General features: G+C 41.7%; 1 protein-coding gene across 1 annotated transcript in view; it reads right to left on the bottom strand.

Moving 5' to 3' along the window:
• STON1 (stonin 1) overlaps positions 1-19802 on the bottom strand; it is a 56210-nt gene extending 36408 nt beyond the window's left edge. The window contains exon 1 of the mRNA XM_027555210.1: positions 19688-19802. The gene's annotated coding sequence lies outside the window, so the exon portion shown is untranslated. The remainder of the gene's footprint in view (positions 1-19687) is intronic.
• Positions 19803-20176: the final 374 nt, after the last annotated feature.

Here is a 20176-nt window from a genome sequence, read left to right as displayed (position 1 = left end):
CCTTCAAGGTTAACTCATGTTGAAGCATGTGCCAGAACTTCCTTTCAAAGGCTGAAAAACATTCCATTGTACATGTATACCACATTCTGTTTATCCATTCATCCATCGATGAAAACCTCTATGCTTTAGAGTGGTTTTCTGCAACTACAGATAATTGGAGCAAGGACAATGCAGCCCTAGGACAGCAGAGCAAGGCTCCCAAGGAAGATGCTGAGGCCTGAAGAATGTGGCCGAAACAAAGAGCACCAGGGCACTAACCCCCTAGAGTAGGTGATTAGCCAGGAATCCAGACTGGCATTTCCAATAGCACTTGTCAGCATGGGCTGGGCACCTCATGGAGTCTCGATTTTAGGTGGGAGCAATCACAGGCTAAGGACTTGGCAGGATCTTATCTGGGGCTGGGTTCCTTGCCCTGACACAGGCTGATAGGCCAAACAAATGTTTGGTGAATGAGTGAAGAATGTACCTGACGCTGAAGCCAGGTTCTGACTCATCCCAGTTTCTTATAGGTTCCTGTAGGGCAAGAACTGTGCCAAGGAAAGCACAGTAGAACAGCTGCTTCTAGGTGGAAAGGAAAGAGGGTGAGGAGATGGGCAGGTGGGAAGATAGGACAGAAGGACCTTCTGACAGGGGGAAAATTCATAGCCAGGCCCCAGGCTTCCCAGGAAGCTGAGTCTCCATCGAAGCATCCACCCTGATCTAGGTAGCCTTAGCAGGGGCTTCACCATCTGGAATCAGCCTTGCTCAGTTTGTTGTGCCCAATTTCCAGGGCTCAAGGCACCTTTACAGGGGCAGGCACAGGACTTAGAAAGGCTCAGCTCATGGTCAAAGTATAGGCCACAGGGGTAGGGAAGGGGACGTAAGCTGTGAGCTGAGTTGCATATTCTGGCCCTGGGAGCTTGGGAGTAGGGACCTTCCTTTACTGTAGGAGGACCCAGACTGCTGGCACAGTGACCCCAGCCCACTCACCCACAACCACTTTACCAAGGAAAGCAGCCTATTCTTCCTGTAGCATTTGGCCACTCAACTAGGGCGTCTGACACTAGGGCAGGATGAACTAGAACATGAATGCTAATTCCAAATCTAAGAAGATGACTTGTACCTGACTTGAACAGGGACTGCCATCCCTATAAATGCCCACATAAAGAATTTAAAGGGCTCAAATTGCATTTCAACTTTGCATTTAGGTTTTCCAGCCTCTCAAGATAAAATGAAACCTTGGTTAATAACCACAAAGGTGTTTTTCTCTATTTCTCTTCAAGCATACTAGAACTTTGAACGTTAGGAACTGCTTACCATGTGCAAAGCAGTTGTAAGTACTGTACCAGTAACAGAACTCAGAATACGTGGATTTGGGACTTGGCTCAGTTTCTAAGCAACTGTGGTGCTAAGTTACTTCAGTCGTGTCCAACTCTGTACAACCCAATGGACTATAGCCCACCAGGCTCCTCTGTCCATGGGGATTCTCCAGGCAAGAATACTGAAGTAAGTTGCCCTGCCCTCTTCCAGGGGATCTCCCCACCCCAGGGGTCAAACCCATGTCTCTTGCATTGGCAGGTGGGTTCTTTACCACTAGCACCACCTGAGAAGCTCCAAGTCACTGTAGGAATTTGAGCAAACCAGTGACCCTCTTGGACCTCAGTTTCCTAATTCATGAACAGAGGAAAAGACTATGTATCCCCATAGTTTGTTTATGTGCATTAATAAGAATAAACCTATGTGAGATATACAGAGATATACAGAAAAATATAGACATAAACACACACATATATGGGGTCTTCATAAGAAAAGCCATAACTATGTAAGAGATTTACTCATGTTTAGTAGGTGCTTGCTGATACCTGCTGAATAAATGGCAGAATAAAGCAAGGTTGCAACAAGACTCACATATGGTGTAAGCAGATAGTCCTTCACACTTTGGAATTGTCAGCACATTGACCAGATCCTAGAAAGCCACCTCTTTCCCTATGTCTCAACAACTGACACCCTAGCCTGTATGCTTCCTCCCAGCAGGCCTTATGACCTCCCAATCCACTTGGATGGACGTGGCCTGATCTCCAGGGCCAGAGTCTACCCCCAGCCCCTTCCTCAGACCCCCGGGCCCAGATCTTACCTCCAAACATAGCATGAGCTATTTCTTATGCCAATTGAAAAACCCAGATCCCTAGGTTGCCATTACGGTCTCTACTGCCTTTGGTACTAGATAGAAACAAATCACACCCTTTCTCTGATTTTCCAGGAGCATAAACATGAGGAAAATTCGTGGACCAGGAACGAGGGTGTCTGCTCAGAGCCTCCTCCCCACATCTTAGGCCTGGACTCCACCTGTGACCTTTACCTGCAAAGTAAGACTCACAGGTGGTCTCCCACCTCAAGGGACTTTGAGAAGCATCACATACCTGAAAATTTCTTTGAAAAAAACATGAAGCACTCCACAAGCTCTTTGGCTCTGGTCATGCTTAGTTTATTTCAGTGTGTTTGCAGACTATGAGTCTCTAGAGGCCCGAGATTAGTTCCCGGGTAAATTTCTTTTGGTACAGTGACCACGCACACAGAAAAATCTGAAGCTCTTTGTGACTCCAGTGCTATTAGCAAATGCACTGTGATCTCTGGACAGTGGCTGGGGCTGGGACAGAAGTCAGGAAGCCCGGTTCCAGTAAATTAAGCGCATCACTTAACCTCTCTGGGCATTTTTCCTCATATGCACAATGGAGCTGACAAGCCATCCACATTCCTATTCACTAGGATACCAGGAGGCCAAAGAATTTGAAAAGGAAAACACTGCACAAATAGAAATGCCATAGTATACAGCAGGCATGGAGAGCTGAAAAAGAAGAGATGAAAAAGAAAGGGGAAGACAAACACCAGAAAGATAAAGCATCTAGGGCGAAATGTGAGGCTCTTGAGATGGCAAGGATGGAGTCCCGTGGAAGAGCCCAGTAAAGAAAGTTTCCCCCAAGCCTGAGATGAGAAGGTTAACCACAGAGACATCTGAAATGCATCTCTGGGTGGAAGGAAATGAAGTCTGTGCATTGTTTGAGGTGGTACAGGATACACCAGAAGCCGAGGCTCGCTGATGCTCACTCTTACAGCTCAACACAGAGCGAAAAGGTAGATGAGAACTTAAGAGGCCTCCTACCTTTTATAATTGAGGAATGTCACCAGAGAGGTCCTGGCCAGGCCACATCCTGGCACAGGAGGTCCCATCCAGGGTGCTCATTTTAAGGAGGACATTCAAAAACGATCAGGCCAAAAGCTGGTCACCCACTAATAGGGATAGGGTGTGCTGAGACCAGGTCACAAAAAGAAGGGCTACGAAATCTGAAAGTGTCTCCCTAAATAAGACCTGGAGAAGACACAAAAAGCAAAGAGCTCTTAAAATCAGAAGAAAAAAAAAACAACAACTTTAAACATCTTCTAGTCCGATCTTCAGAAAAGAGAAATCTCTAGTACCACATCTCTGCTGAGGAATTATGCAGCTGCTGTGGAAACTTGCAGTAATGGAGACCTTATTACTTTATAAGTGAGTTCATCACATTATCATTTGGACAGAATTAAACTCTTCTCTCTCCTATTAACTCTAAATTAACCTCCTCCTGGCTTCCACTGATGCTCTGAGAGGGACACAGACTAAGTTTAAATACTTCTTCACCTACTCATTCTTCAAACAACTGAGGACAGCTGGTCTTGATGACCTCTACTAGGTTGTCCCACAGCCTCTCCAGCCAGGGGCACATTTTTAGCACACCCCTGAAAGCATGTCATTCAGCCTGTCAGTACTTCTTTCCTGGTTATCTCCAGCCAGCTGTGATCTCAGACTGCCATCGGACACTGACGGCTGCCCCTGCTTTGCTTAGGGCATCTCATCCCAGCCAGGAATGCTAGCTCTGTGTTGGCTTTACAACTAGGTTTTTTTCCTTCTGCCACTGGCCACCTCGTGGTCTCAGCTCCCTACCCAGTACCCAGGGCTTGTCATGAACATGTTCCACGATAAGGCCAAAAAATGTGAGTCCCAAATTCATGCCACTTAATGGAAAGCAACTGGTCATTTGATTTAGGCCTTCCAATAAAGACTGAATCTAGACTGTGCAATCGGCATTAAGTATCTTTTCTAACAACTCATTTGACAGATGAGGAAATATAGGCCCAACAAGGCAAAGTGATGCACTCATAGTCAAAAAGATGAACGTGAATTCTAATCTTTGGTTTTCCAGGCCTATGTTCTTTCTACTGCAATTGAGAGGAAGTGAGGCCACAGTGCAGCTCAGAGTACATTTTGGAGCAAATTTTCCATAATGTGTATCTGCATTCATTCTTTCTTTGATTCAACAGACATTTAGTGAGCACCTATGATGTACTCTGTAAATATCCCAGTAAGATCTGAAGTAAGCTTCCAAGGGCTTTACATCTCAGTGTGTGTGTACACAATGGTGTATGTGAATGAGTTCATTCTTTCATGCATGCACATATTCACTGAACAATATGATAACTAAGCACCCTTAACACTATGCTGCGTGCTGGTACAAGTAAAACAGTCACAGTACATTGCCCCAGGGCAGTCTCTGTCCAGCAGGGACAATTCTCAAATATCTTGTCAATGTGATAAAGCCCAATACAGGGTGTTACGGTATTTAATTAAGCCAGATGCTTCATTAAGATTGGTGCCAGAGATGGTGGCAGTGTCCATAACTGTGGTAGGAGGAATAAAGCTGCCGGTACTGGTGGTTTGAAAAGGCCTTAGGAAGAGTGGGGCTTCTGAACTGGGTCTTGAAGGAGGCTATGAATTTATCAGGCAGAACAGAACAGAGAGAGGTGAGGGTGTGTGCAAAGATGGAGAGGCAAGAGAGGACCTCATCCCATAGGTAGGTGGGCATGGCTGGGGTCAGGAGTTAATGTGGGTGATAGCGCAAAACAGGCAGGTAGGTGAGTAAGGTACAAAAGCCCCACTGTATCATACTAAGGAGCTTGATTCTATCCTAAAGGCAACAGGATTCAGTGAAAGAATTGAGAGAGAATAAACAGGATCAGGTAAGAATTTTAGAAAGAAAGTTCTGACAGTAGAGGATGGACTGGAAGGTGTTGGGGCCAGAGACAGGGAAACCAGACAGGAAGCTATTGGCAGGAATCCAGGTCGAACCTGAGGGTTCCTGCCTACACACACATAATTTTAAAGGCTGAAACATTAGAAGATAGAAGAGACTGTTTTCATGTACATCTCTCTTGGCCACCAAAACTTTGCAGAACCACAGCACCTTCATCATTCTCCATAATGATGTGGTGACCCCAGAAGAGTGATGTCGGCCACAGCATCACCACCAATCCTGGTGTGTAGGAGCCTCCAAGAGAAGTAACTTATGGCTGCATGCATCAGCCACATCTACCAAAAGGGGGTGGGGATGGACCAGCCCTAAACAAAGTCAAATGAGGGTCCTAGAAGGAGGAGTAGGTCAGGTTAGAGGAATGCAACAAATCAGAAACAAGACAAACAAAAGTTCCAAGAGGGAAGGGGTTAAAGGAACCTCTCCATGGGAACAGGGAATGAAGAACAGAGGAGGAAATCAATACAAGAGCCAGCACCTGTCTCATCCGGTCTCCACAGGCAGGATGCAGTTCAAGGAGCCCACTCAGCCCCCTTGTGGGAATCTGGGAAAGGTGTCCCCTTTTTAGACCAACAAGAAGGCCACAAGCAGCAGCGCCTGCAGCCCTGTTCCCACCCTCAGCTGGTGAGAGCCTGCATGTGCACAGATGGGCACGCTGAACAGATAAGCAGGAACATCTGGGTGGAGAAGGGATCGTGCGGGGGGATGAGGCAGATCTTGACAAGCCGGGAGCTGTTTGAGTAGCTAAACCCCATCAGGTGCAGTACAGAGCCATCCTCACTGGGAGTTGAGTCAAAGATGAATGAGAAGAAGGTGAAAAACCTAAATAATTTCCTTCCTTATGAGGAAAAAAATGCTCATCTAGGCAAGTCTGAACCTTCTTGGAGTTGGAAGATTCTGAGATGATCACCAAGTTTCTGTGCTAAGTCACTTCAGTTGTGTCTGACTTTGTGTGACCCCATGGACTACATGTAGCCTACCAGGCTCCTCTGTCCATGGAATTCTCCAGGCAAGAATACTAGAGTGGGTTGCCATTTCCTTCTCCAGAGGATCTTCCCAACCCTGGGATAGAACTTGCGTCTCTTATATCTCCTGCATTGGCAGGCAGTTACCACTAGTGCCACCTGGCAAGTCCTAGGAAAGTCCAATTGCTATTCCCCATGACCCCGGAAAATTTTTCTGAAAATCAGAACATCAGACCATTCCTGTGCTACTTAGAAAGAGCCCAACTAGTCACCTTCCAGTGAAGCCACGACGAGCAGCAGCACCAGGGATTTTCACAAAATTGATGGGGTTCTGCTTTAAGCCACAGACTAGCAACAGGCCTGGAGCTGCACAGATTAAAACATTTCTCTATGTTTGCATTAATGCTAAACTGAGGCCAACAAAAGCAACATTTGTCGCATCAATTACCATCTTCCACAGCCTCCAAGTTGGCCCTGAATATAAGTTACCATGAACTAGTGGGAAAAAGCCTTCAGAGGGGTGAAGAGAGGCCAATATGTCAGCCCCAACTCTGAATTTCTGGGCCACGGCTGTTTTAAATTAGATTCTCAGTGCCGCTTTCACCAGAGTCTTGGCTTAGCTCTGCAATGGAAAAGTTATTTTTGTGCTCTGAGCCACAAATATTTATATGGAAGCATATTCATAATTCCAATTATGTTGTTTTCATGATGCTCTTTTCTTCTACTTAAAAACAATCATAGCTATCATGATTATTATTTCTGATAAGACATATAAAAAAGCTCTGGGCCAAGTACAGATTCCACAGGACCCAGATAAATGATTGCAAACAGGCAACAATCATTTATAAGATTTTATATCTTATAAAATCCTTAAGAAATAATTTCGGTCCATCTATACACTGTGATGGCCTTCTTCTTTGTCCCTACTCCTCAATCACTCAGGGCCTTCATGATCTCTCTTGGGAAAACCTAGTCCCAGAAGTAGTTCTGATATTTATTCCTTATGTATGCTCTCTGAAGTCTTTGCATTTAAAATGTTATATTCAAAAATGAGATGAAGGGTTTTTATCTCTTTAAAGAACAGGAACACCAACAAGTAAAGGACAGAGATATTTCTGGTTAAGAGGGGCATAAGTCTTAGGTAGTAACATAGTTATTCTATAAAATGGTTGATCTAGGACTTCCCTGGTGGTCCAGCGCCTTAGACTCTGTGTTCTCAAGCAGGGTTTGATGCTTGGTTAGGGAGCCAGATCCCATGTGCAGCACAACTAAAGATCCTGCATGCCACAATGAAGATGGAAGATCCTACATGCCACAACTAAGATCCAATGTAGGCAAATACATGAATAAATAAAAATAATTTTTTAAAAAACCTAACCCCATTCCCTGCTACCCTACTACATAAATGTATATATATTTTTTAATAGGTTGGGCTATGAAGAGGTGGTATAGATGTAGAATAAAAATGGTGGAAATTCATCCAAGAGAAATCTAAACTGATTACCAAGAAAACCCAATATATTAAGAGATGTAGCCATGGCCTCTGCCCAGAGGTCTCTGATCAGAACTACTGAAGCACAATCCTGGTTCAGTAGAACCAGTTCAGAAGGGAGATGATGGGAGGAGACTAACGTGTGAGCATTAACATATCCCAAGCGCTTGGCCCATATTATTTCTTGTTTATCTCACTTAATCTTCAGAACCACTTTTTGAGGTAGGGTTTATTATCACCGTTTTAAGGAAAAGGAAACTTAGCTTCAGAGAAGCTAAGTACTCGCCCAAAGCAAGTTACTTTAGATAAGTTACTTAACATCTATGGTCTGAATGTTTGGGTGTCTCGGAGTTGGTGATGGACAGGGAGGCCTGGCATGCTGCAATTCATGAGGTCGCAAACAGTCGGACACGACTGAGCGACTGAACTGAACTGAACTGAACATTCATGTCAAAACCCTAACCTCCAAGATGATGGTATTAGGAGGTGGGGCCTTTGGGAGGTGTTTAGGTCACCAAAGTGGAGTCCTCATGATGAGCATTCTTATAAAAAAAGTCCTAGAGAGCAAGCTCACCCTTTCCACCATGTGATCACACAGACAGACGTTGGCTGTCTGCAAATTAACAATATTGAGAGTTTCAGGTGCACAGCAGAGCTACTCAGCCATACATATATATCTATCCGTTTTCCCCCACCTCCCCTCCCATCCTTGTTGGTTATCCATTTTAAATATAGCAGTATTTAATCTATTTTTTTAATGTAGTAATATTTGTCATTACAGTTTTGTTCACTGTTTTGAAGTGTTTGGATTGAAGGGGTAATTCAGGGAATTCTGCTCAACGTTATGTGGCAGCCTGGATGGGAGGGGAGGCGGGAGAAAATGCATACGTATGGATGAGCAGCTCTGCCACGCACCTGAAGCTATCACAACATTGTCAATTTGCTATACTCTAATAGGAAATAAAAAGTTTAAAAAAGAGATGAAACAGAAATCTCCAGATAACAGAAATAAAGAGGGAAGTCAAAGTGGACCAAATAGTCGGAGCTGAAGCCAAGGGGCTTATGGAACAATCCAGACCAGTTAGAAGCCTGAATGGCTAGGGGCTGAGAGTTTAATGGCATGCGTGCAGTGAGGGGAGTCCTGTAATGGCCACCTGATGTCAGGAGCTGTCGCTGACACACTTACATAAAGCTGAAGTCAAAAACGCCTGTTTCATAAGTGAAACAGTTCTAGAAGAACATTACTTGTCAATCTGAGGAAACCACAAGAAAGCTTGTCATGTGCTTGAGCAAAGAGTAGAAAATGAATGACCTTAAAAAAATCTGAAATCCACACTTGCACCACAATGCAAGGACAAGTTTAAATGCATACTTTCAGGCTGTACAAGGTCTCTAGGCCAACATTAACAAAAAGGTAAATTTGGGAATGGGCAAATCCCAGATTAGACCAGCAGAAGCAAATGTCAAATTGCTTTATAAGGATATGCTAGCAATCCTGAGGTAGGTAGGATTTCTATGAAAAACAACTCTTGATGAAGATGTAACACACAAGAGAAAATAAATCATTTTTAAAAATTCAAAAGCAGAAATAACAAATAATCTAAAAATTTGCTTAAAATATTGAAACATAGAAAAAGGGCTAAAAATTAAAAAATTAAAAGGCAAAGAGATAATATTTTTAAAAACCAGTAGATACTAAGTACCAAAAAGAAATTCTAGAAATAAAAACATATAGACATTAAATTTCAAGAAAGAAACAATGGGTGGATTGAACAATAGACCAAACGCAGTTAAAAAAATTAATAAACTAGAAAATGGAACTGAAAAAATCACTCAGAATATAGTTAAGATAAAGAGATACAGTTAATCCTTAGGCAATATGGGTTTGAACTGTGAAGTCCACTTATACGCAGATTTGTTTTCAATAGTAAACACTACATTGTCCTCAGTTGGTTGAATCCAAGGGATGTGAAATCATGGATTTAGAGGAACTGCGGATATAAAAGAACTGCGTCTATGAAGGGCCAACTGTAAGTTAAACACAGATTTTCAATTTCGCAGAGGGTCAGTACTTCTAATGCAAATTGTTCAAGGGTCAACTATAGTTAAGAAAGGAAAACTTCAGATGAAGAAAACATAGAAGGTAAAATTAGAAGGTTCAACACTCACCTAATGGGTATTTCAGGGAAGACTGGAGGTATAAGGGACTCAAAATCAGAGTACGGACTTTTGTCTCTTATGTTCATTTCTATATCTCTAGAACTTGAAAGCATTCCTGATACATGATAAGTGCTCACTAATTATTTTAAAATAAATTTGTAGAGGAAATAAGTGAGAAACCTTTAGATATAAAAACAGAGGCGTGACTTCAGATTAATGAGCATACAGAATTCCAGGTAGAATACATAGAAACAGATTATATCTGGACACATAATGAAAGGGCACAACATGAGAGACAAAAAAGATAAGACTGAAAGGCTCCAAGAGAGAAAACAGATTACCTGCAAAAGGATGGCCAAAAAGAGACTTTTCATAAGGAACAATTGAGACAAAAAGACAGTGGAGTAATGTTACAAAATGCGCAGGGCAAAATATCTACTTAGAATCCTATACCTTGACAAATTATTTCAAGAGGGACATGAATAAAGACATTTTCAAAACAATACCAAAGCTACCCACAAGATTGGCATATTACAACTCTAGACTTCAGCAGCAGCAGCAGACCTTCAGTGAAAAAATTATCAGTATGAAGAAAATGAATACAGGAGAAAGGAATGGTATGCAAGAGGCAATGTTGAGAAAAGAAACTGGTAAAGTCAGGAGGGAGGGGGAGGGAGACTCAAGAGGGAGGGTATATGTGTATAATTATGGTTAGTTCACCTTGTTGTACAGTAGAAGCCAACACAACATTGTAAAGCATTATCCTCCAATTTAAAACAATAAAGTAAAATCACACCAATGAAAAAAAGAAATGGGTAAAGTTAAATAAATTTTCACTATAAAAAAGGAAAAAAAGTAGGAATAACAATGATGACCAATTTCAGGAATGGGGAGAGGACCATAAATGATGTGGGATTAAACCAGTAGACCACAATAACCAGAAGATGGGAAGAGAGGCCGGTCAGATTTAAAGGCATCTAAGGCCACTGTACTGATGAGAGGAAATACAGAAATCAACTTCAGACTTTGTTAAATGGACACAATGTTAAAAATTTAAGAAATACAAGTAGAATTTTGTCTTTCAAAACAGTTGACAGAAGTAGAAATATACAAAACTTGACCAATCCAAAGAAAACTATGAAAAGAAGTATAAAAGAAGCAACCAAAAAATGCTAAATGGGAAAAACAAAAACTTAAGATGGCAGAACGAGGCCAAATGTATATTGATTAAAAAGAATGTAAAAGTTTACATTCTATTATTAAAAAGATTTCCAGGCTATCATAAAAAAAAAAAAAATGAAGCAACACATAAAAACTATTTCTAAGATTAACAGTTAAGGCAAAATTATAGACAGAAGTTAATATAAAAGGACATATAAGACATAAAAAAATAATAACCAAGAGAAAGTAGGTACACCAACATTAATATCAGACAAAATAGAATTTCTGCCAAAAGCATCAATAAACATAACAAAGAACTGTACATAACATAATAAATTCACCCTGAAGAAATAACAATCATCAATTTGCATAAACATTAATGGATTACAAGGAAAAACTGACAAATCCACAGAGTGGAAGATTTTAACATTCCTTTCTCTGAGACTGAAGAGAACTCAGAAAACAGGCAAAAAAAACCAGGAAGAACATGCGAAATTTGAAAAATACACTTAATAAATACACTTGATGCAGAATGCTGCATCCACCAAGCAGGGAATATATTTTTCTTTTAAACCATACATGATATATTTGGAAAAACTGTTCATGTAACTGGACACAAAGGATGGCTACTATACAAACCATGCTGTCTTTTCATGATGCAACTAGATTAGAAGTCAACAATAATTTAAACAAAGTTAAAAAAAAGGTTTTTTTTAAGTTGAAAATGGAAAATTAAATCCATACGTTCAAAAGAAAATTTAAAATGTACAAAAAATTTAGAGCCAAGTGATATTGAATGTACACATACCAAAACCTGCATGATGTGGCTAAAGCAATATGTAGAGCTAACTTTATAGCTTTAAAATACATGTTTGTTTGGTTTTTTTGCCATGCCAGTGGCTTGCGGGATCTCAGTTCTCTGCCCAGGGATTGAACTTGGCAGTCAGTCCAAGTTCAAGTCCTAACCACTTGAAAGCGCCACTAGCCTACCAGGGAATTCCATAAAATGGATGCATTGAAAACAAAAAATAAAAGAGCTAGGAGTCAACTTAAGTAGCTAGAAATGGAAAGAAGAAATAATACAAATAAGAGGAAATAAAAAGACATGAAAAATGAAAAGTATAGATAAGGAAGAAGCTGGTTATATCAAAAGATTAATTAAACATCTATATTAGCTTTTGAGATGGCACAAATAAACAGTATTAAGAACTAAGAAAGAAATATATCTTAAAACAGTCAACATTTAGAAAACAATAAAAGAAAATTACAAATAAATTTATGCTAGTAAATTTGAGAACACATGAAATGGATCATCTAAACAAATTATCAAAACTGAATCAAAAAGAAATAGATCAAACTTATCAAAATCATTTATGAAACTGAATTGTCAAAAACTTGACACACATACCCTGGCTAAGCAGTTATTTTACAATGAATTTTACCAAACTTTTAAGAAACAAGCCATCTTTACCTCTCACAAACTGCTTAAGAAAAATATATATGAAAAAGTTTCCCAACTTATTTCATGGAGCTAATATAAACTTGATACCAAACAATGTAAGAACAATGTTTTTTAAAAAGAAAATTATAGACAATTGTTTCACTTAATAAACAATTGCAAAAATCTAAATAGGATACTAGCAAATGATATTCCATAGAATAAAAGAATATATCTGTATGTGTGTGTGTGTGTGTGTGTCTCTCTCTCTCTCTCAAAGTCATGGCATCATCGACTCAATGGACATGAATTTGAGCAGACTCCAGGAGCTAGAAAAGGACAGAGAAACCTGGTGTGCTGCATGCAGTTCATGGGGTCACAGAGAGTCATATATAACTGAGAGACTGAACAAAAAATCTCAAAGTAATTAAATATATTCATACTATCACATTATAATATGAAGAAAGAAAATTATATTACCTCATATAATTTACACAAAACATTAAGGCATTACATAAAATCAACACTCAGTCATGATAAAGTGTGTAAGTTGTTAAAAAAGTATCTATTGAAACCTTAAGCAAACTTCATGATTAATGGAGAAACATTAAGAGCACTCATTAAGGACAGTAAGAAGACAAGGGTGCTCACTGTCACTGTTACCATTAAATGCTGTCCTGGAGGGTCTACCCAATCCAGCAAGACAATAAAAAGATATGGTCAAAAGAAAAAAAACAAATCATTATTATTCTGTGATTGTCTACCTAGAAAATTCAAGAATACCTGCATAAGAAACAATCAGAGACTTCAACTGGGATGATCAATACAAGATCAAAATTCAAAAATCAGGAATGTTTCTATGGGACAGGAAATAACCAATTTTAAAGTATAATTCAAAAAAGATATCATTTATAATACACACTAAACCGATCAGAAATAGGAAATAGATAAAACAAAATCTGTGTAAAAACATTTACACATTTACAGAGGAAGTCACCTGAATAAAAGAAGAAGATGAATATTATAAAGGTATCAGTTCTCTTGAATAAAAATTAAATGAAATCAATAAAAATCCCAACATGATTTTCTGTGTTCAATGAGACAAACTAATATTTATATGAACTATTATAGTCCAAGAAAGCCAAGAAATACTGAAAAAATACAAAAGTAACTGTTCAGTTCAGTTCAGTAAGTAGCTCAGTCATGTCCGACTCTTTATGACCCCATGAATCGCAGCACGCCAGGCCTCCCTGTCCATCACCAACTCCCGGAGTTCACTCAGACTCAGGTCCATTGAGTCAGTGAGGCCATCCAGTCATCTCATCCTCTGTCGTCCCCTTCTCCTCCTGCCCCCAATCCCTCCCAGCATCAGAGTCTTTTCCAATGAGTCAACTCTTCGCATGAGGCGGCCAAAGTACTGGGGTTTCAGCTTCAGCATCATTCCCTCCAAAGAAATCCCAGGGCTGATCTCCTTCAGAATGGACTGGTTGGATCTCCTTGCAGTCCAAGGGACTCTCAAGAGTCTTCTCCAACACCACACAGTTCAAAAGCATCAATTCTTTGGCACTCAGCTTTCTTCACAGTCCAACTCTCACATCCATACATGACTACTGGAAAAACCATAGCCTTGCCTAGACAGATCTTTGTTGGCAAAGTATTGTCTCTGCTTTTGAATATGTTATCTAGGTTGGTCATAACTTTCCTTCCAAGCAGTAAGCGTCTTTTAATTTCATGGCTGCAGTCACCATCTGCAGTGATTTTGGAGCCCCAAAAAATAAAATCTGTCACTGTTTCCAATGTTTCCCCATCTATTTCCCATGAAGTGATGGGACCAGATGCCCTGATCTTTGTTTTCTGAATGTTGAGCTTTAAGCCAACTTTTTCACTCTCCACTTTCACTTTCATCAAGAGGCTTTTGAGTTCCTCTTCACTTTCTGCCATAAGGGTGCTGTCATCTGCATATCTGAGGTGATTGATATTTCTCCCGGTAATCTTGATTCCAGCTTGTGCTTCTTCCAGCCCAGCATTTCTCATGATGTACTCTGCATAGAAGTTAAATAAGCAGGGTGACAATATACAGCCTTGACGTACTCCTTTTCCTATTTGGAACCAGTCTGCTGTTCCATGTCCAGTTTTAACTGTTGCTTCCTGACCTGCATATAGGTTTCTCAAGAGGCAGGTTAGCTGGTCTGGTATTCCCATCTCTTTCAGAATTTTCCACAGTTGATTGTGATCTACACAGTGAAAGGCTTTGGCATAGTCAATAAAGCAGAAATAGATGTTTTTCTGGAACTCTCTTGCTTTTTCCATGATCCAGCAGATGTTGGCAATTTGATCTCTGGTTCCTCTGCCTTTTCTAAAACCAGCTTGAACATCAGGAATTTCACAGTTCACGTATTGCTGAAGCCTGGCTTGGAGAATTTTGAGCATTACTTTACTAGTGTGTGAGATGAGTTCAATTGTGCAGTAGTGTGAGCATTCTTTGGCATTGCCTTTCTTTGGGATTGGAATGAAAACTGACCTTTTCTAGTCCTGTGGCCACTGCTGAGTTTTCCAAATTTGCTGGCATATTGAGTGCAGCACTTTCACAGCATCATCTTTCAGGATTTGAAAGCGCTCCACTGGAATTCCATCACCTCCACTAGCTTTGTTTTTAGTGATGCTTTCTAAAGCCCACTTGACTTCACATTCCAGGATGTCTGGCTCTAGGTGAGTGATCACACCATCATGATTATCTTGGTCATGAAGATCTTTTTGTACGGTTCTTCTGTGTATTCTTGCCACCTCTTCTTAATATCTTCTGCTTCTGTTAGGTCCATACCATTTCTGTCCTTTATCGAGCCCGTCTTTGCATGAAATGTTCCCTTGGTATCTCTAATTTTCTTGAAGAGATCTCTAGTCTTTCCCATTCTGTTGTTTTCCTCTATTAATAGCTAACAATTATTGTGTGCTTCCATATATGGCAGGCACGATTCTAACATTCTGCATACATTATCCTTAAAGTGAATACTATTATCTATTTTATAGACAAGGGAGACTGAGAGAAATTAGGAAACGTGCCCAAGGTTACTTGGTATTCTTAGGAGTAGCAACAGACAAGACAATGGTGTCATATATTCCAAATTCTGAAAGAAAATAATTGTGAGTCAAGAATTCCACACTCAGTCAAACTTTCATTTGTATGAGCAAAATAAAGATACTTTAAGGAATATAAATATTTTTAAGTTTATTAAAGACTTTCCATGAAAGAACATCTTAATTTCCATTGACATGAACTTAGAAGGAAGGAGTGGGTTACCAGAAATACAGAACAAAACAATATAAAGTAGATGAGAAAAGTGGAACTAAGTATCCATAGGTAACAGAAGGTATACAATAATGTTATTAGTTATTCAAAGTGCAGGCCATGAAGTCTGATGCCTATGCTACAACGAAGGCCACTAAGTGGGCTCTGTGCTTCTTTCTGGCCAAATCAGAAATTGAAAACATCAATGAAAGGGTTCACAGCATCCACAAGACAAAACAGACAAGTTGTTCACAAGAACTATTCCTAGCACTGAGACCACAAGGACATCTCTCCAGTGCTCAAATGGATACAAGATCTGGGACTTGTCCATCTTGGTCCAAGTATGATAATTTGGGAAAGAGTTCCTTGACTCTTACAATATTTTTTCAACAAGAAAATGATATAGAAGCCATCAGCCTGTCAGAAATCTCTTCCTGGAAAAATAAAGGAGTGAAAGCCTCCTACATAAGGTGTGCTATTTGAACAACTAGGTATTTTAGAAAAGCCCATCTTCAGGTACATTCCAGGAAGAGGATAGTAAGGTGACCTCTGGGAGCCTGGCTGCCTGTGAGGGACCATGATGATTCAGGATGTGGGCTTCTTTCCCAGAGCTATCCCCCAGAGTATTTCCATCTCCACTAAACCAGTTCATCTGCCAGTGCAAGGGAGCATTACCAGGCTTCCAAAAAATAGTTCTTTATTGTGTTTTCACAGTAATAAACATCAAGAAGCAATCCCAACATTCCATATAACACAAAGATAAATGGAAATCTGGCATCTGTCTCTGGGCCTTCCTACCCATCTTGCTCCCCTGACAATGCCAAGAAAAATGAATGCCAATCATTAATTTGTCAATTTTTAAAAATCCTGCCTTCTACCAGGCAGCATAGACATAATTTGCTGATTTTTAAAAATCCTGCCTTCTATCAGGACTGCTCTAGAATTCCATGGGGTTCCTGGATTCCCAGGCTGTTCAGAAAGCCTCAGAGGAATTCTGGATTATTTATCATAGATACATCTGGCTTCCAAGGGAAAATGAGAGACCCCAGGCTAAGTCAGGAGCAACTCCCAAAGACTTCCAAGACAAGCTATAGTGGGAAGTGGATGGGAGACAGGGGTATTTTCCAATTAATCAAAATATCAGTTCTTACTAAACCACAAATTATTTTGCCTTCCTTTTCTATTTTTTTCTTATAATTAAGATAACAATAATAATACAACAGTGACAGAGATTAAGACTTTGGTCACTGACCCGATTTCAAGATTTGATTCTAGCACATAGTGGCTATGCAACCTTGGCAAGTTTCCCCCCAGAATCTAGTTTCTGAGTCTTATATCATGAGAATAACAGTACTTACCTCAAAGCATTAATATGAAATACCATATGCATGCGCTTCATACTCAATAAATGTTAGCTATTACTATTGCAAAACAGTGGAGAAACACAGGCAAGCACAAAGAAAATCAAAAGTACCTGTAATCCCACCATCCATTTCCATGCATACCATTCCAGTATTTTGGGGGTGTATTTTCAGAGTGAGATACAAAGCTTTCATAACTTGAAATAAAATTTCTTTCAAAATTTAACAAAATACCCTGAGCATGTTAATATAATTTGGTATCCTTGTACACATGATTTTAAAATGTCACATCATATTCCTTTAGGTTATTTTTCTTAAATAAGAAGTAAAAATAACCCCTTCCCTTCTTCCTCCTCTGCAATTTCCACACTCCATCTATCTCCAACTCATCTGGTCAGTCAGATGACAAGTGGCTGCTTTCTATAGGCTAACTGGGGATATAGCCTTCATCTTGCCATCCAGACCACCTGCTCCTTCAGTCTGGGACATGTTGCCAGCCTTCATTATATCCCCATCATTCAGAGCAGCCTCTCTGGGGCTGCACAACAAACAGTCGTAAACAATGGCAAACCACTCAGTTCAACAAGATTTCGTGAGTTGGTACAAAAGTTGAAGAAGGCAGAAAGGTGATTTCTCTCCAAACAGTATCAGGTTGACTTCTGGGGCATTAAATACACTATTAAAAATTCTCAGGAAGAGGAAGAAACTGAAGATTATTATCTAAGTGCATTGTTTTTAAGTACCAGGGTCAAACAAGTTCAAAACTTTCAAGGGTTTTCTTTTTGAATGGAAGTCACAATGCTTCCTTACCAATGACATTTTGAAATCACAGTAAAACCTTACTAATTCATACTAATGGGGAACTACCGCACTCAATCAGCACAGAAAAATGAATTACACCCTTTTCAAAACCAGTTTCTTCCTAATGAAATTCATTTTTTAAATCTTTCTGAATAGCTCAATACTAACCTGTTTTGATAGGTTGTTCTGAATCTGATCTAATACATTTGTTACAATCACATTTATTATCTGTACAGAAACAGGAATGGCTGAAGTTCTTGAGAAGTGCCTTCTCTCTAAAAACAATAAAAGTTCAACAGTCCCTACAGTTCTGTTTGTACAGTTCATTCCTTAGGAAAGCTTTTTCTTCTTGGTCTTGTGGTAGCAAACCCCAGCTCAGGCTGTTTCCCTCTCAGCCCCACGGCTCCAGTTCCAAGTGGGCAGAAGTTAGTAATATCAACCCAGATCAATCCCTTAAAAAAAATCTGAAAACCTCCGAATTCCAGGCTTGACCAGACCCATCTTAGAATTAACAAGTTCCCTTCTAAGCACCCAGAGAACTGAGCCTGTCATGGAAACACTGATTCAACCCTAATGAGAACAGACATAAAAACCACACAAATGAACTAAACATTCCTCTACCCGATCAGAGTCAAGTTGAAGCCAACAGCCTGAGGATTAAAAGAGGCGAGGTTGTTTTTCCTCTTTGAGGTCCTGCTCATTTTCACCTCTTCCATTGCCTTGTTTCCACAACTCCTGTTTATGAGAAGTTGGGAGCCGGACGCAGGGGAGGGAAGAAAAATGCAGGGTGAGTAGCCAGGCTGGGGAATGCCAACAGACAGTGTGGTTTTTGTCAGGCAAATTAAAACTTCTAGCCTGGGGGACGCTGTAAGAGTTTGTTTGGGGTAGTCTGAAAATAAGCGCCAGTGAACTATCATCTCCCACTAAAACAGTCTAAGTACAGAATAAAGCCTTTACTTTCCAAAGACCAGGTTCTGCACAATATTTTTAGCAAGTACTCTTTTTCTCTATTTTCTTGTTTTATTATTTCTCCCGTTTCTTTCAGAAGTAGAAAGGTTAATTAAATGAAGTTATTATTGGGAGAAAAAAACAGAGAGGTTAAAAAAAACAAAGGTGCCCAACAGAAACAGGAAAATTCCAAGAAGGAATATATTTTAATTTCCCTTTGGACATGCAACGCACAGTGTGCGGGGCCAGGGGACCCAAAATCAAACTCCAGTTAGTTTTTACTGCAGAAATTCTTCAAGCAAGAGTGAAGACCCCTGTGGCTGTGACTCCCTGGCCTGGGTAATTGCCTTCTGGGGCTGGAGGGGCCACTAGGCTGGCGCTACCAGCCTGTGGGCCAGGAGCCTCCCAGGGAAAGGTTAGGGGGCGGGGGGCGGCGGGGGAGAGAGTAGCTGCACCAGTAACAGGAGCCAGGAAAAAGAAAAGTGAGAGTTCTGGGGTTGGGGGGACGCTGAGCCCCTGGAGGGGTAGAGGACGGGGGCTGGTGACCGTGCGCTGAGAGGCTGCGACCGCACGGGTTTGTTTGGATGAACACCGTCCCTCCCTCCTCCCCCCCCCCCACCCCCCACGCCCCCAGAAAGGAGTCGAGATTCTTTTCTTTGCTGCTTAAGTTTTCTTTCTCTTGAGAGCCGAACCTAGGTGTCGGCAGCCGCCTCAGAGCTGAGGTGCGGAGGGGAAGCCGGGTGGGGCCCAGTCAGTGCCGGCCCTGCGCTCTGGGGACAGCGAGAGCCGCGGCAGAGAGGAGAGGCACCCAGCGGGGCGCCGGACCAGCGCGGGAGATGCCCGCGTCCCGCGGCGCCGACTGCGCCCCCACTCCCAGCTCCCCGTCCTCAAACTTTCCGGGTAAACCGGGGCTAACCCGCCAGGGAGAGGGCGCTCCCCGTGCCTCCCTGTCGGTCCCCTGGGGGAGGTCACTCACCCGCAGCGCGGCTGGGGTTCCGACTCTGGCAGCGGCCATCCACCTCGGAGGGAGGAGCAGGAGGAGGAGGGAGTAGACAGAGGAGAAGGGCGAAGGGGGCGGCCGGGGCGGGGAGGGAGGCCCCCGAGCGGCCGGAGCGGAGGGGCGGGGGCGTGGCCACTCCGCCGACGCTCTCCCGCCCCGCCCCCTGCTCCGCCCCGCCCCCTGCTCCGCCCCGCTTCTCTCCTCACTCCTTTCCCGCCCTGGATCCCCCTAAGTTTTTCTCCATTCTCTTCCCCCAACCCGTCCCCGTATCTTTCTTCCAAGTCTCCAGCTCCCCACAAGTCGGGGAGAAGATGCTCCCTCCATCAAACGTGGGACGGGGTGCGAGAAGGTGTGTGAGTTACCTTTAGAAGTCCCTGGAAGCAGAAGCATGGAGCCCTTGGCTGTCTGAAACTATCCCTCGCCCTCTAGGATCTTGTCCTACATCTAGGATCTAGGATCTTGACC

This window comes from Bos indicus x Bos taurus, chromosome 11 (genome assembly GCF_003369695.1).
Source record: "Bos indicus x Bos taurus breed Angus x Brahman F1 hybrid chromosome 11, Bos_hybrid_MaternalHap_v2.0, whole genome shotgun sequence".
Lineage (NCBI taxonomy): Eukaryota > Metazoa > Chordata > Mammalia > Artiodactyla > Bovidae > Bos > Bos indicus x Bos taurus.
This window is presented reverse-complemented; position numbering and strand designations above follow the sequence as displayed.